Source organism: Enhydra lutris, unplaced genomic scaffold (genome assembly GCF_002288905.1).
Source record: "Enhydra lutris kenyoni isolate GAN:26980312 unplaced genomic scaffold, ASM228890v2 scaffoldscaffold54, whole genome shotgun sequence".
In the NCBI taxonomy this organism is placed as follows: domain Eukaryota; kingdom Metazoa; phylum Chordata; class Mammalia; order Carnivora; family Mustelidae; genus Enhydra; species Enhydra lutris.
The window spans coordinates 8,973,795-8,988,196 of NW_019154138.1; the positions used below are offsets into that span (position 1 = coordinate 8,973,795).

At 40.4% G+C, this 14,402-nt stretch overlaps 1 protein-coding gene across 4 annotated transcripts in view; it reads left to right on the forward strand.

Annotated features, from left to right (window-relative positions):
• LOC111157322 (nucleoporin 93) overlaps window positions 1-14,402 on the forward strand; it is a 109,997-nt gene that overhangs the window by 52,929 nt on the left and 42,666 nt on the right. The window contains exon 1 of one of the 4 annotated variants that reach the window (XM_022518637.1): window positions 3,806-4,137. The exons of the other annotated variants lie outside the window; for them this stretch is intronic. The gene's annotated coding sequence lies outside the window, so the exon portion shown is untranslated. Of the gene's footprint in view, window positions 1-3,805; window positions 4,138-14,402 lie in introns of those variants that run through there. 4 annotated transcript variants of the gene reach the window in all.

The window sequence follows — 14,402 nt, forward strand, 5'->3', positions numbered from 1 at the left end:
GAGAGTTGAGATTTCATGTCAGTTTTTGGTGTTCTGGCAAGACATCTCCGTGGAAATGCCCCTGAAACATTTAGAGATAGGATAAGAAGCACTGTTCAGGAAATAGCTCCAGACAGAATTTTCCAGAGCCATGCTCTAGAGGTAAGAATTGTGGCAGTAAAACTGAATGTATGGGAGGGGAATTGTATGGTGTGGGGCAAGGGAACAAGGTCTCAGTGAGGAGAAAGGAGCCAGGAGAAGGTTGGTGAGGGTGGGGAAGGGAAGCAGGATCCATCTATGCCTCAGAAGGCTGGGGGGTAGGACAGAGTAATTGCCCAACCTCACGTGGCCTCTCATTCTTAACTCTTAAAAGCACTTACCCACCAGTGATACTACTTTATCTTCCCGGCAGCCCCACGAAACCTGGCAGAAGGTAGAACAGAGCTCACCAGGGATCTGTCAGATTTTGATTTCTGGATAAAGCCCTGCATATAGTCAGGATACATGAGAGCTTTATAGTTGTTCACTTGAACATGATAATTTCACCTGGCGATTATAATTATAATTCTGCTTAAACCACAGAATTTCAGTGGCTTCCCTTTTCTGTTCTATAATCTTATTTAGTAACGATAACAGGTAGGAAAAAAGGAGTACTGATGCCACACCTTCAAAAATGTCTCATCCTTAGTGTGTTTCAAGTGTGGGCCTAAGGAAATTGGAACTAGCCCGCACCTCCCCCCTTTTACCTATTTAGAAATCTTTTAAACCAGTTTGCTTGAAGGTCAGAGAGTCTTTGGAATCTGGATACCTTAAGTTGGATAAAGTGTCCTACTTTTTTAGGAAAAATCTTTCTCCTGTACATGTACTTTGCTGAGAAGTTCCTTAATGGACTGGTTGGTAGAATCTGTAGAGAAATGGAAATAGAAAAAACAAAGTTGAAGCTTTTCTATTGAAGATTCTCATTACTGGGAATTCTAAGGAACTATGCTTTGTTGATTTTGCATAGAATACTGTTTGGGAATTCAGGCCCTCACCTGAAATTCGGGTATCTCTCAAATACACAGAGACCTTAATCCACTTCGGGTAGTAAGCTCCATCTGTCTTTACACTTTTGGGTGTCTGGAATTTTTTATATAGTGTGTATCTGATGTACAACTAGCTGTTGTAGTTAAGAATGGTGCAGTGCACAGAAGATTTTGAAATGTGGTGTCGATCCCTTTGATAAAAAGGACGGGACATTATTTTCATTTAGTATTTCCATTTAATAACCTACCCTTTTGTCATCTAGTTTTTGGTGCTTAGGTTTATATAAAGCCAAAACAAAAATAATGGACTACTGAATAAACATTTAGGAATTGATCACTTTGTGTTCAGCCAGCGATAAAACTAGTGGAGAAGTACCTTCTTTGTAAGATGGCTTCTTTTCAGTATTTTTGTTTATGACCTCCACATAACATATTCAGGCACCTGGAGTCTGAGGTAGGCTAGTTAACACTTCTTTATACCCTGTGCTCTAGGGTCCTTTGTAGTCAAAATATCCTGCAACTCATCGGGTTTCCTTGGCATACTCATAGATTGGAGGAAGACAGTCTGAGCTGATTTACAATTGATCCTAACGTAAAGAAATATCGTCTTAATTTATTCATTGGCCATACTATCTGAGAAAAATGTCTTAATAGGGACTCAGTGAGGTGGGGTTCTTTTTGTTTTGTTTTGTTTTGTTTTTAATTTTAATAATGAAAGAGGGGTTTTCTTACTTGTCTGTAGTGAACTTCAGATGTCTCCCTCGGGAGTAGGTTTTAACCATCACTAAAATGGTTTGACTTAACCACACAGGGGTTTGGGGGTTCTTTTTTTTCCTTGCCCCTTCCATCCCCAGGCAGAGACTCCTATTGCATTCCGACTCTGCTCCAGTGCAGTATTTATTTGATCAGAAACAAAAGAGTTTGCTTCTTGCACTGGTTCAGAGAGCGGTCCCCCAGGATTGTCTTTTGTTCAGTAATTGGAGCATAAGCTGAGCCTGGTTAATTTCAAAGCTACCCCCAACACACATTCCCTCCCTCCTTCCTTGTACAGTTTCTGAGCTGCTAGTGGTACCTTGTGTTGGGTCTGGAACCAAAAAAAAAAAAAAAGGCTCGAGTTGTTGAATGTTAGCTACAACTACTGTAACATCTGCTATGGCACCTAATAGCACTGTTGGTTAATTAATTTTAAGTTAGGGGAAGAAACAAAACTAGAGTGCTCTTCCGCTTTACAGCGCTTGTTAACACATGCACCTCCAAATTATGCATTTGGTGCTATCGCAATGAATAAAACAAAGGAAATTATGAGTTGATTTTTATGTTAGTAGCAGAAGTTCTTTCATTGTTATGCACTGTTCAGATACCGGTGTTTTCCTATGTTCATTCTTTTTTGGTTATTATTTTTTTTTTAATAAAGGCAGAAATGTCTGCAACATTTCAACTCTCAGCATTTAATTGGCTAAAGTTCTGATGTAAGAAATATAAGTTAATTATTTTAATTTTCTCTTAAAGCAACAAAACTTGGTTCTGCTTCTTTAAATACCAAAATGATGATTGTAGATGGATAAGAAGCTTAAGTAGCCAAATTCTAGATGCTAAGTAGCCAAGTTAATATTTGTATAAAAATATATTACAGAATTGCCAATATCATGTGTCATTCTGGTTCTGCAGTATAGGTGTTGGTTTTGCAACCAACAGATTGCAATTATGGGATTTGTGGGTTTTGTTTTTAAAGATAGAAGGGTCTTTCTTGCAATTTTTTTTTCAATCTGCACCATAATGACGGTTCACTACCTGACTGGCCTGAGTTTAATTGTCAGATGCCTGGTTCTTCGTGTGGTCTGATCTTTGCTTTTTCACAAGCTTTCCTGCCATTGCACAGTTGTTTGCTGCATTGAGTTTCTTTTAGTGACAATGAAAAGCGTATGTTGGTATTTTAATGTAGTCTTTAATTTTCAGGTTGTACATTAAAACATGGAGGGAAAAAAAATCCCTGTCTGAGGAGCTCTTTTAAAAACCATTACAGTAGAATGGGAATATTCATTACTTACACATCATATATTTTTCCCTAAATGTTGTACAAAGAAGTGACAGTTGAGCCGAGCATATGTTAATAAAAGGTCTGCATTTTCCTGTGTCACTGACAGTTTCATTGGCTGTATATTCCTGAAATGCAAATAGCCTCAGTTCTGTTCAAAGCTATAATTAATCTGAATAGTTATTTAAACAGTATTGAAATCTTTTAACTACTGAGAGGCCAAACATTTAAGATGGTGAATTTACTGTTCTGTTTGAAGGACGGTACAATTGACGAGGGCACAACGATCTGAGATGCTTGTGTATGTTGGATCTACACATTCTGTAGGCTAAAATGGCAGAATCTGTCTGCTGCTGTATAAAATCTTTTAACTACCATTTATTTTAGCATCATGGCATGTGCAAATTCCTGCTGCTCAGTTAAGGGACCAGCTTCACAACTGGTGTTACAATCTGTGGCCACAGCACTGCATCACAATGCAGCAAATGCATTTTCCACATTAACCAAACATGACAGCTGAAGCGATTATTAACCATGCAAGATGTCGGAAGTCATCAAAAATTCACATCAGAGTAATTGCAGTGGCTTGGGTCGGAAAAAAAAGTATTATAGCATTCCTTGGCTCATGTTGTCTCTCCCCCTCTTAAATCTTAACTTGGTACAGTCCGTTAACAATAAAATACCCTTCTGTAACCTATAAACTGTTACTCCCATCAGTTTGTGCTTTCAAACTGAAGGCTGACTTTTCTGAATTTGTGTAGAGCAGCACGAATGATTATGCTGTGCCCCAGGGGCTGCAGTGTACCCTTTTTAAGGGGACCCTGCCATCTCATTGTCTAATTGGACTCTTTAAAGCTTCGGTCATATCAACATTTGCAGAGTGTTCTCTTTTCCTTTTTCTTCTTTCTCTCTCTCCCCTCTCCTTCTCCTCTCTCCCTTCCTCTTTCTCACCCCCTACCCCCTCAATTCTGGCTATCTGGAATGGGAAAAACTTGAGCACTGGTTCCATCAGAGCTCATCCCACAGAGAAGGTATGGAAGAGCTGCCGTGACCAACAGCATCGACCAGTCTGTAACTCCTAAAATTTGAGAGCTGCAGGTAGGATTGTTTGTTTTGTAAAGAAATGAAGATAAATGCACCCTAGTAAATAGAGTGACGGCATGTTGTTGCAGTACCTTTGAAAGACAAGGGCTTGGCTTGTTTAAAATTTCAAGGTAAATTCAGAGGATTTAACTTATTTGATAGAAAAAGTACTCGATTCTCCTGAGAATTCTTCAGATTTGTGCCTTGTCATTCTAATATTTTTCTTTAAAAAAAAAAAATCTGTTGGGTGGGGCAGAGGTATTTGCTTAAAGATTTAAATAGTTGGTTATTTTGGATTTTTGCAGACTTCATCTTTAGTAAGTAGTATGGACTTTCTTTAGGATTTTTTTGAAAGATGCATGTAAAGTGCAGAATTCTCATATGAGATAAAGCATTAAAATAGAATTTCTTTTCTAAAATCAGATCCTTTGGGATTTTTAGGTTGTGTGTGTGTGTGTGTGTGTGTGTGTGTGTGTGTGTGTGTGTAGGATGCCTTATTTCAGTCATTTATATTTTGTTGAAGGGAAAAAGTACTATTGGAGGTATTTAGGATTATCTCACAGGAAATGCTTTAGCATAAGGCTTTAAATGAGAAGAATTAAATAGTAACACCCAAGATGTGGACTTTTTAAGTATTATCAAACGTAGGCAATTTCAGTTAAGATAGTTACTTTTTCTTTCTTAAATTTATTCTCAAAAGAGTATAAGTCCTTTACGTATATTTCACATTTTTGTTGTGGAGAATGTGATTTCTGTACATGAGATGGAAACTTCCTAAGTCGTGTAAGCATTATCTGGAGGGTAATGAAATTATAAATGTTGCCTATAACACTTTTAATACCTTGATTAATATCAGAGATGAAAATGTTTTTGATTCAGTGAAAAAGCAGCTTGCTTTTTGTCTTCCCTTATAAACAGGAGAAGGCAGTGATGTATATAGCTTTTTATCCCAAGGAATGTATTTATATCATGGGACCTATAGGGTCTGGACTTTTTTCCGAAGCAGGGACTTGGAAATTGCTCACCTAGTTGAGAGATTTAGCTCCCTTCGGAGGTGGGGGACTTTCTGTACTCTTAACAATAGGAAGACTTGAGGAGCTGTCAAGTAGGGAATGGAGGAGAGCTGCTCAGGGAAGGGAGAGGTACTGAGAATTTTTCTCGTCTTGGCATTGGAGGTCTGGATTTACCCACGACCAAGATTCCTTTAAAACTCTGACCCAGTGCAGCATTGCAAGGAATTGATTTCTGAGATGAGACAATGAGCTGTCGTTTGCATTTTGTAAAGATGGAGGAAACCTCTAACACTGACCCTGTATGGGAGATGACTCAATTATCTGTGCCTTGGTACAGTTGCAAATTATTTTCCTTTGTCTGAAGTGGGTGGATGCCAGCATCTTCATCAGAGCTCCTTAATTTAATGTATGGAAAATGTCTCAGCCACCATTTTTAACAATTAGCTGTATCATGGTTGAGGTGAGCTGCGCTCTAAAGGCAGCTGCAGGGCCATTTCATTTACATTCGGTTCTGTGGCACAAGAGCTTTGTGACTGTAAAACTCAGAAAATGAATTTGCACACTGCATAGAAGAGTTCTCTAGGAGGGTGGAGAATATTCCCAGAAAGAAAATGGAATCCTTTTGTCTACAGTAAGTATTTCTCATATACTCCTATAGCCGGGAGAGGTTGAAAATTTGTCTTTGGTTGAATGGGCAGAATAGACTTTAGAATGAATGCTGCAGATATTAAAGGTGTAAGACAGGTTCCTGGATGTATGTTTTTATGTGTGTGTCAGAAACCAAGTGTGATACGTGCATGTTTAAAATAGAGGTTCTATGAGTGATTTTTAACACATGCTTTTGATTAATTCTTCTCTGGTAATTTAAGTTAATGAGAGGTATGAGTTTATCACCAGTCAGAAGGTGAAAATGATACTTGGGAGAAGAAAAAATCCAAATATGATATATTTAAGAGTTCAGGCTTTTTTCCACTGTCTTTTACAAACAGTTTATTTTCCAGTCCTGAAGAAAATTACTAGATTTTAGTTTAGATTTTATGTTGTTTTTTGTTTTTAGAAGAAAACCCTTCCGTGTTAATGATCTTTAGTGGCTGATTGAAATATATAAGAAAAAATGTTGTAACAAAACAAGATTTTGTCCTAAACGATCAATAGTTTGAGACTTTCACTCTCATTAATGGGGATAATTCTTAGTGCCTTCTGTTAATTAATAGTTGTGACTTCAAAGCTACTTGTGGAAAACTCTTGTTTGTGATTGTAAGCTTATAAATCTTGATTCTTAGAATTAATTGGATTTGACTTGGCTTATTCCTTTGTTCCTTTATGCTGTTACTGAGAGGAAATAAGTGAATTTTAACTTTGATTTTTGTGTTTATTTTTTTAACGGCACTTATCCCTGAAGAATTTGTAGTAAGTGTATTTTACAGTAAACTGTACCATGAAGAATTTGCTCAAAATCCTTTAGTAGCCGTTTCAGGAGTTGAATCTCACAGAACTGAGTGTCTGAGAATCCTTTTTACTTGATATCAAATTTATAAAGCCAGCTGTTCTTCCAGGTCTTGTTGCACTAGCTGTTATTCATCCTACTCACTGAATGCTGGTTTTCTTTAATTAATAGATGTTTTTGAAACTAAGGGAGAGGAAGATTTTCATATCAGTCTTTTCACTGAAATAGGAAGGATCAGTGATCGTAAGCCCTGTCCAGAATCCTACAAAGATTCCATAAATCTTAAATAAATCTTAGGGTTGTCGTATAAAAACCTAGATCTCAATATAATTATTTTAACCCCGGGAAGGACATTACTATATTCATCGTTTGGGTGTGTGGTAGAATGCAAAGGGATTCTTTTCCCTTGGTTTTTACAAGGCTTGCTCTTTGAAATGGAAGAGTTTCAGGGCAACAGATTAGAACTCCATTTTAACTGCAGCTTTGCTTGCATAAAATGTTTGGTTGGATGGCAAGAAGGGTGTCACAAAGCCTCCCTTTGAAATTTTTAAAGTAAAACTTGAAGATTCTGGTCTTGTTTTCTTTCTCTGGCTTTATGGAAGCCGTGTATGCGGTACTCTGGAGAGATAGCAGAGACCCAGTTGCTTTCCAGTTTCTTTGCCTCTATCATGGTCTACTCAAGTTTGGCTGCTCGGAAGAGGCTCTCCTTTCTGGTACTTGTAGGAGATTCCCACATCTCTACAATCTGCAAATTCTTCGGTTTTCTCATGGAATTTTAGCCTGGCTGGTAGTAACGAGTCAGGGGATGGCTCTTATGCTACAAAAAAAAAAAAAAAAAAAAGTATTCATATCAAACCTTTGAACGCTCTGGCAGTGCCATAATGTAGATAAGCAAGCATGTCGGCCAGCCCGCTAGAAGCATTCTGTGGCACTAAGATGGCAGTGAGCAAGGAGTAAAATGGCGTCCCCAGGAACGCTGTGATAAGAGGTGCACCGCACCAGTCATCTTTCTTCAGTCAAGTTTGGAGACCCCTCTAGTAGCACTGCTTTGGCAGTTTGCAGTTACTTTTTATTCTGTTAGAAGAGAGAAATTTTGAGATTTTCCTGAAGTAAACACTTAATTAGCATTTATATCTAAATAGCTTCCGGTTGTTACCTGTAAGAAATTGGTGAGTTATGGATAAAATAAATTTTAAATAGCTATTTTATATCCTCATTTCTGAAATCTCTTGCTCTGTGTTTTCTTCTTCTTCTTCTTTTTTCTTAATTTAGAAACGTAACTCCTTCCAATATAAGGTGGATTTTTAGAAAATAGAGGACAGTATGAGTCTCCTTTATGGCAAGATGAAACTAGTCTTCCTATGAAAAGATGTTACTTGTCTTTGATTCTGGTTTTCGTTCTAGCGCTATGTGGGCTTAGGTTATTTGATATGTAAAATAAATGTTGCCACCTTCAGAAACAAAGTTTATTGTATTTCTTTTGTGGTTCAGGTATGGATTAATTTGAAAGTGACCTGTAGTCATAGTGGTAGTGACAGTGCTAATTTCTTACCTGTTCCCTTCTCTCCTGGAGTTGGAATTTTCAGAGCTGGCCTCGAAGTTGTTGAAGGGTAATTAGCTCATCTTACAGTTAGATAAAGGAAGGCTTTTCTGTAGTTAAACAACTTTCTCAAGGTCATACATCTGCAAAGCAGTTGATTTTGGCCCAAATTCAGGCCACCTGACTCCCTTTTATCTGTGCTGTGCTGTGCCTCTGTCTGCATCTGACTCCATGTTTTCCTCTTTGTGGGCTCGCTGGTGACTGATGGGCCTAATGGATTGATCTTTCAGCAGAGCCTGTCTTTGCTTGAGCAGCCTAACTCACAGAGATCTTCCTTCTCAGTCTTGCCAGAAATGACTTAATTGAGCTGTGCCTGGAGTCTTCCTGGGCCTGTGTTGTAGTCAATAATGCATTTACAGATTTATCATATATAAACAAACATTTAAAAATAAAACACATTCTGCAAATTGAGCTTTTCAGTCGTCCATCATGTTGGCTCAGTTCCAAGAAGGAAGTACTCATCTCCTGAGGTGGGCATGGATATCGCATCCATCTGCCCTGAGCTGGGATGGAGCTGGGCATTTTGACACGCCCTCCCAGCAGATCACTCCTTCAGCTGTAGGTATGAGGGGTCCCATAGTGCAGGGTTGCCCTTTTCCTAGTATGGAAGGACTGGCTGAAAGGTTTTAGCTCCCTGTCCGTTTCAGGCTATTTATATTCATAAAATGGTCTTGCTCCTTCTGTAGTTTACTTTTGCCACTCCGACTAGGCGGTGTTTTCTACTTTCTGTAGCCATGATGATTAACGGTGAGTGGTGTATCCTGTGGTATTCCCTCAGCTCTGACAGGGTAAAGTCAAAATGTTTCCAAACTTAAGGTTTGAGAGAGAGAGTGGAATCCCAAGTACTGTTAGCAGAGCAGAGGCGTACCATGACAAATTCCGTGTAAGACAACCGGAAGTTATAAATGAGTCTCTTGCTTGTTTTAGTGGACTCTAGACAAATGTTTGGAAAAGAATTTCTGAATAAGAAGAAACTGCAGCACAACCAAGCTCCCTTTTCTCTGACAGCCATGACGATCAGTGCTCCAGTCCTGTCAGCATAAGCAGTGCTGCAGAGCAGGAGGAGCTGTGATTTTCGACTGCAGTGTGAATGACTGACACCGTGTGCCGGCAGGGAATTAATAGGACACGTGGTTCCCACACACTGTCTTGACTAACAGCACTGCTTGTGCTTGCTAAGTAGAACTTAATTCCAAGCTCTGTAGAAACCAGCCTGGCAAAAACCGCTTGGTTCCCACCTGACCAGCTCGGAGACACACCCTCTGCTGTCTGTTCTCGTAGCCCCCAAATCTTATTTCCAAAGGGAAAAGACACAAGATGAGAAAGCAGGGGATCTGTGTTTTCTGATAAAATACAGGGTTGTTTTAATGAGTTCTTTTAGGGTGGATTTAGGGGACAGTGGCAGGGGATGTCGGCCATGATAAAAGGCCATTATTGATGCATTCCCATTTTATACTGCAGTGCGGTTTTAGTACCCAAAGTTCTTTGACTGGACTGATCCGTCTCCAAGATGGAAATCAGTTCCCCAAAGACATATTAAAACATTTTTATTGTCCCTTGATGTATGTTCTCCTTCTCTTACCATCACTTCAAATGACTATAGCATTAATATTTTTTAGATCTGTTCGTACCATTGGGTGAGGAGAGGGTTCTGGTGCTGGTTTTTAAAGCCAGACATACTTTGCCGCACTATTACATCCCAATTGCAAAACTAAATTGAAGTTTTCTCTTTAGATTCCTCCTGTTCTTGTGTCCCCAAAGGTTAGCCATACAAGTGTACCAGTTTTTTACCGGGGCAAGGGGTGGGGCGGGGAGATAAAGTGTTCAGAGTTGCTGTCCTTGCTTTCTCCCATGGGGCCACCTCAGCAGTCTGAGAACAGTTGGCTGGCTGCCCTCTGTCCCTCTCTGCCTTAGCTTCTAGTGTTCCTGTTCCTCCCTGCCCCACTTCTAGGAGCGGAGAGAAAGGATGGCCGCCAGAGGCCCAGCCCCCGCAGCGCCGCTCATCCTGCTGCATCACGGGCCCTCTCCCTAGCACGCAGGCTGGGGCTTGTTTTTCATGAAGTGGCGAGACTCAGCACGGAGCAAGCCACATCCTCTCCCCAGACCTCTTGGGACCAGCAGGGGAAAGTTATTTATGCAATCCCAAAAGGTCACTGCGGGCTTTGCTGGATTTGGAAAGAAGGGAGAGTTCTGCTGAAGACGTTTTTTTCCTCATTAGTGCCTAAATAACCATCATTTATTCTTTTAGCTATTTATATTATGCTCTTACTCTCTGCACTTAGTCTCCCAGTGACTGAGCTAAACAGATTGCTTTCCTTTCCTGGAAGGCCAGAGATAGGGAACAAATAACGGGAGTACCCTGGACTCCCTAACAGGGCACAACCGTTTTTGTAGCAGTAGCATAAGATATGTAACTGACCTCACAAGGGTGCAGCTCTTAACCTCAGCCTTACTTCGTCGGGGCAGGACACCAGCTTCATGGCTTGGCAGAGAACTAGGAAGAGGCATCTGGTAGTTATGTATTGACAAGGGAGGTGTGCTGTGCCCTCTGCACCCCTCACTGCCACACATGGGAATGGCACGTCCGTGTCCTCAAAAGACTCAAAGTCCCCTTCTGGGTCGTGATGAGTCCTGCCTCTTACATTCTTTCTTTACCCAATACTGAAAGTCTTGGGACTTGGGGTTTTGTTACGTGATAGTTATTTCTCCCTTCCTCCTCCTCCTCCTCTTTTTGTGGGTTGGGGAGGATAATAGGAAGGGGTCCACAAAAGGAAGTTAGGTGGGGTTGTATGAATGGCTCTCTCAGAGGCCTGTGGCTTTTGCAGAAAATACAGGTTAGATGGAATTTCATCACTCCTGGACTGACACGCCCTTGAAGAGATGAGATGTGCCAGCACTCTTAAGTCAGTGCTGCCCGGAAAGCTCTGGGTGGGTCCAGAGGGAGGCACTTTCTCAGAGCTGTGTGTTCTTAGGTTTAGAATCTCCTTGGACCAACACTGGGTTAGCTTTAACCTGTGCGAATTTGTAGACCATCCTTTAAACCAATGTGAATTATGGGAGCAAGTGATTTGTTTTGCCTTAATGGGCCCAAATCCATCACCTAATTGTGTGACCCTTTGTTTAGCCCAGTAGTAGAAACCATGTACAAAATGGGACCCTGTAGCCTGACAGTGACAGATGGCCTGCTGCCCATGCAGCGCCATGTTATAGTGACAAGGTTTGCCACCTGTGGCTCCAGAGCTGCCTGCAGGCCTCTGGATCTGCTGAGCTGGCAAGTGGTGGCACTCCACAGCCACTCTTGCAGGGTCTGCTGCCACCTGCTGCAGGAGAGCGGCTAGGCTTTTGCATAAATGCACAGTGAGAAATCATACAACAGCATTAAAAATATGTTACAGTTGGTAATGTCAGCCTCTAGCTTAGCACTGCTTTCTGCAGGGGGATTTTTTTTTTTTTTTAAGATACCAATGTATCTGCTTTTTAAAATTTAATGCAGTCTGTGAAGAAACAGTTTAAAGTAGTAAACTTTTTTTTATAGAAAACTCGCCTTGGGATTTACTCTAAATACCTGAGTTGCAGAATAAAGCCTGGATTTGCTGTTCCGTCTGTATTCCTTGCAAAAGGAGATTATCACTATCTCTTGGGTGTTTTAGGCTGACATTCTGTGCATTCTTACTGTATTACATTAAATACTGCTCTGATAAAATAACCAAACATGCTATAAAACCATATGGAAGTCCCCCAAATCTTGGAAATGTTTAAATTTAAAAATTTCTCTGTTCATCTTTTAGGCTTTATCAGTAATGAACATCTCTCTGCACCTGAAAATTCCTTGAGGCATTCTCTGTAGGCACCACAAAGGGAGCTAATGAAAAGCATGTCCGCACCATCTGATAAGCCCGGCGGCTCCTCTGAGTACTGGCAGGGCTTCTGTTGTGCCCGTCTGAACACAGCATATCGCTTTGTCCTTCCTCACTTTCTCCTGAAGTAGCAGCTTTACCTTCTAAACATTTCACCCAAGAGAAGGTTTCAGAAGAGGTCATTTGTTCAGAAATTGGGAAGAAGGGACATTTAGGCAAGGTTAAGGAAGTAGGAGGTATTTTTCCTTAGAATGAGCTGAAGCACGTAGTGGATATAGCTCACACTCCTGTGTTTCTAGAAATCAGACCCTAAAATATCTCAAGTTCTAACGGCCACTTGCAGTGCCTATTGGAAGTCTTCTTTCCACCTTGGAGCAGACCCTCTTGATTATTCTGGTTTTTAAGTTTATTTTTTGGTCTGCTTGGTTTTCTTTTACTTTTTCCTTGCATTCCTAGCTGTTGCTCGTGTCTTGGCAATGTTTTTTGCATCTACGGTGACCATTTTCTACTGTCACCGCTAACTTGTGTTAGTTTGATTTGGAATGTTGGTTACAGATTTCCTATTAGTTTGTATATCATTATGTATTAAATGAGAGAAGATACAAAAGTTTTAAAGCACTCACTGTGTGTTTTTGTCTTATGTCAGATACCTTCGCACAGAAAATCTGGCACGCTGTGGGTGCTTCGCTTTAAATTCTGTCAGAGTAGATTCCCAGTTGATCTGTTGAAGGAGTGGAGATGCTGAATTGTCTTTTGTGTTTTGAGGACCATATAAAATACGGCTTTTGCTTTGTGGGGCCAAGCTAGACTAATTATTTTATCTTTTTTGTTTTATTTTTTAATAAATTTATTTTGGTCAGGAAATCTGTGTTCAAAATCTTGAAACTGTTTATGTAACTAACTGTCCAGCAGATCATTTATTTGTTGTGGGTGGGAAGCAAAGAACTGTGAAAGAGTCACTGTAAGCTCTTGTTTTGCCATCTTACTTTCCTAGCTGAAGTGGATACAGAAATTTTTCGCACAGAGACCCTTATTTCTTACAGTTTTCACTTTTGGAAAGCAAATAAGCTAAGAGAATTTGGCCATTTGACAAAAACAAACATCCTTGTGCCCACTCCCTTCTTCTGCAGTAGGAGTTAGCTGCCACTTGTATTCTGAAACCCAGCCTGCCTGGTGACTAAAAAAAGGCCTTTTCATGCCTTTCTTTCCCAGCATGAGCCATTTAAAAGCCAATGTGGCTGTCAGGTCCCTGAGATGTAACCGCACATTTGATAGGAGAATTGGGTTACCTGTGGTTATGTTCTGGGTTGTTCTTGGTTAGTACAGGTATGCCCTGTACTTTACAAAAGCTTGTGTTACGCCACTTTGCTTTTACAGAAGACCTACGTTACTACCTGTTTTTGCTAACCAAAAGAAATCCAAAGCGGACTTCTGTTTTTACGAACGAGATGAAAAGCAAAAAAGCCTTTTGCTTTTGTTTTGTAGCATAGAGGCAGCACATGCCCAGAGAAGTAGCTGGGAGAGGAGTAGCAGGGAGAGCAGCAGCAGGGAGAGGAGCAGCAGGGAGAGCGGCACCACCCAAGGTCCTCTGCTGACGGCCACACTCCGCATCTCAGCCGTAGCCGCCATAGCTCTGAACTCTACCTGTGAGCATCTGTGCTTTAGCTTGTTTTATTTTGTGCACCCGTTAATAAGATGTACTCTAAGGTATCAGAAAAGCTAAAGAGAGGTTATTTGGGGGGTCTGGGAACACTCAAAAATTTTTTCTTATGTATTCATGGCAATTGCTTCTTTGCTTTATGTCTTTTTGGCTTATGAAAGGTTTCAAAGGGATGTTCTACTTTCAGATAGTGAGAGAAACCTTTGTACATCACAGGGCAGCCCACTTCTGTTAAAGGTGGGACACATGGGGTGTGCCTGGGTGGCTCTGTTGGTTAAGCATCTGACTTTTGATCTCAGCTCTGGTCTTGGTCTCAGTGTCCTGTGTTCGAGCCCTGCATTGGGCTCCATGCTGGGCGAGGAGCCTACTTTAAAAAAAAAAAAAAAAAGATGGAACACATGGCTGGAGATACTGCTTGGGCAGATATATGTTGTTTATTTGTTCCACAGCAACAAATAGTAATATTATTTTGGGATGCCAAAGAATTGACATGTAGAACAGTGATTTCTGCTTTTTGTCTGTGACCTGTAGTAAGAGGTATATTTTATACCATGACCCACTTCATACATACAGATACGTATACATAATTGGAAGAGAAGTTTCACAAAATAGTATTTACCTATACCACATATCTCTGTTGCATGTCATTTCATTTAAAAAATGCTGATCGATTTCATGACCCAATTATGAGTTCTGACCCACA